Genomic DNA, 3,604 nt, shown 5'->3' on the forward strand with positions numbered 1-3,604 from the left:
CAATTCATAGCTTGTCAACCACTGGGTCAGATGCTTTGCATATCTGAGGACAGGGAGGTCCAACTTGAGCATTTACGAGTTTCCGTTCGGCTAAAATTAAGTGTTCTCTTTGTGACAGTGATGTATGATACTAAGAGCACTTGATATGAGTAAAGTTAGTAAAACTTTTCTTCACCGTGTTAAATACTGAAAAAAATTTATTTTGCTCTCAGAAATAGTTCTCGTTTTCATTCATTTATTGTCGGACACCAGTGTATATATGTTTTCTGTTATCTTTGTCCCCATAAAATATGCTACTGCACTTTAAGTACATTCTCTTCCTGGAAGATGCTTATTTTGGATTCTCTTTTCTAGCGTCCCAGTGTAATATACTGTACCTAAATTATTAGTTACACTCGCTCGCAAAACTGGGCTTATGTTATAATCAATTTATGCCCGTGGGTTGACACACATAGTAACAGGATCAAGGGGCCAAGTACTATGTACACAGGAACTCGTGTCGTGCAGGGCACGCTGTTTGGTCATATAGACATACTGGAGTATACAAGACAGGAGTTAGCATCCATCAAAGTTTTACGTACAAACGTCGGAATAAGTTCCTTTTCCCTGGACTAAGGTGTTTGTAACACTGCACGGTGGAGAGGTATCCCCTCCTTCTTCCTTCTCTGTAGTCCCATACTCCCACTCAACTCCCCCCCCCCCACACACACACACTTTTTTCTCTGACCCCATAACCCCACCGGTACCCTCCATACTCTCGCTCACAGCCAGCCAGGGGTTACCGTAATTCTGGCACCTCTGTACGTGTAATCCAACTAATAAAGGAATACTACAGTATATATATCATAAACATCTCTTTCGACCGCCATCTCCCACACATCTCGTTTCCGTATAGAATATTTTATGAAACATAATTTATATCTTGAAGCTACCAGTTTCTATGTCTGGAAGTATTACCCTACACATTTCGTAACAGAAATAGGCTTAGCACGGAATAAGAAACTTTCCTGCCTCTATTTTTGCCTTAGTTTGATTTACATCTAGACATAAAGTATGACGGAATTACGATTCTCTAGATGTTTTTCTAAAAATATACAAAATGCTAAATATGACCAATAGATTTGTCACGTGATATAAAAACACTATTTTAGCGCAGATGGCAGTACAACCTAATATAGTTTCGGTCTAGCTTATGTCAGTTGTAGAATAAAAAAAATATTTGCTACATACTTTTTCTTTATAATTTATTTGCAGTATATGCCAACAATCTTGTTACCTTCTTCAAAGGCAAAGGTGATAAAAATGGTTTAACATAAAACATATTTACTAATATTTCAAAGACAAAGGTGGAAAAAATGGTTCAACATAAAACATATTTACTATTATTTACTCATTAACTTACACAAAACAGTATAATTTCAATACATTTGCATTTTAATGTATAGGCAATCCATAATATGTAGGCGTTCAGAAACATCATTTAAGTCCACCACATATTACCATATGACCAATATACACAGGAGACAAGTGATTAATGAATCATGTATTTATTTTATCAGTACTTTACTGACTCAAAAGTAATTACGCGTTTCATTATGTAATATTATAGTAAGACACATTTTAGTTTCAATCATATATTATAGGCCTTGTGCAAACAACCTCCTTGTGTTTTAATAGCCAGTAAATCCCCCTTCCCTGGCCAAGACATCCGCGAGTCTACGTGGCATTGATGACACCGTGTTGTAGATGATGTGGTGGTTAATACGCAGCCTTTCTCCCATTCAGCCATAGTGTTGAAGGAGGGCCTGGGACGTCCTCTCTTGACCTTGTTCCCATGACTGGACAATATACCCCCAACAAATTTCTACAGGATTAAGGTCGCAGCTCTTACTGGGCCACTCCAGAAGTTCGATGTCCCGTTGTTCATCAAACCACCGCCGGATGACATGAGCAATGTGGATGGGACTCCTATCCTGTTAAGATCACATACAAATAAAACATGATGGTGCAAATATCATCAATAATCCATTGTATTATCGTTTTCAATATATAATAAACATATTACCATACATAATTATAATGTATATAAATAATGTATTCACACCAGTGTCCTGTTGAACCAATATGCAGCCAAGACTTTGTCCTTACATATGTTATTTGTGCATCTGTTTAACTGTACAGTACCATATGAGTTACTTTAAAATCTACCCAATAAAATGCGTTTTAATAGGCATAATTATGCAACACAATATGTGATATGATATGATGTAAGCTACATGATTTACCTGCATAAACAAAATCCTCTTTGGGTAGGGCAACGCCATTGCTCGCACAGTAGGCACCGTCACCTCTTCCAGTATTTCCAAATGTGAAGCATCCCTCAATGCTGGCCAGTTCCCCTGCACCGTAAAGTTGGATCCATCCCCACACATTGCACGTTATGTGTCCACTCCTTGTCATATCATAAATATTAATACGATTATATCTGGTTCAAGGTTGCCGGTAGCAATGTAAAGAGCCATGTGTCATCGATGAAAATGTCTTTTCATCCGAGAAAATAACCCTTCCCAAGTAATCCAAACCGTTTTTTATATGGGCTTGAGCAAAAGCCATCCGGTTTGCATGATGATCATCTGTTAGTCTTTCCTTCTTTGCAGGGATCCGGTGGGTTACTCCAGCCCGTTTCAGTCGGTCTCGTACTATATCTGATACATCAAACGGTAGAGAGTCCCGGATGGCCCTGGCATTGTTAATTGGTGTATTAGTTGCCTCAAGAATGATTGGTCTTGTTCTTGGATAGTATTTCTTGGTGCTCCACATCTTGGTTTGTCATGCAGATGTCCTGACTGTTGCCACCTTCTCCACCACTTCCTGATGGTTGGCCATGACAAACCCAGTTCCCTTGCACAGTCGTCCGTTGACATTCCAAATGCTTCAGTCCAACTATTTGCCCCCGGAGAGCAACTTTGTCATGTAGCCGAGCCTGAGCCATAATAAGCGCGACAGGGATGCTCAATTCGGGTGGGTTCGGTAGCTTTATGAGAGAGAACTTCTCCCTTGACAATGCTTCGGTATGAACCTTTCGAGTTTCATTGGCAAATGAATCAGTATGAAGTGCTCTAGCCATCCTTATACTCGTATGCTCGGTTTTCGGCGAATAGTTTATATTAATGCATTCCTCTCTCTCTCTCTCTCTCTCTCTGTCATATACAGTACTGATATATCTATATCTGTATCGATCAATCTCTCTCTCTCTCTCTCTCTCTCTCTCTCTCTCTCTCTCTATATATATATATATATATATATATATATATATATATGCAGTGTATAGGCAATCGCAATGGCAATTTCTGGCGCCGAGATATCTATTTCGATAACCTAATGGTCGCAGCAGTTCTGGAGATCGTTGGAACTGCATGTTTCTTATCCCTCGGAGTCGTATCGCTTATGTTTTATACTGGGGAGTTATTGGTTACTCTGACAGAGGTGGGAGGAATGACATGGGTATAGAGATTCAGGCTTGTGGGATGGCATCAGCTGTTGGAAGAGTCGGCGTTACCAATACCTACACACAATAGTCCGCTAGATTAGTCCTCAAAATCGC

Source organism: Coenobita brevimanus, chromosome 13 (assembly GCF_032717465.1).
Source record: "Coenobita brevimanus isolate Jiangsu-jjx chromosome 13, ASM3271746v2, whole genome shotgun sequence".
Taxonomy (NCBI): domain Eukaryota; kingdom Metazoa; phylum Arthropoda; class Malacostraca; order Decapoda; family Coenobitidae; genus Coenobita; species Coenobita brevimanus.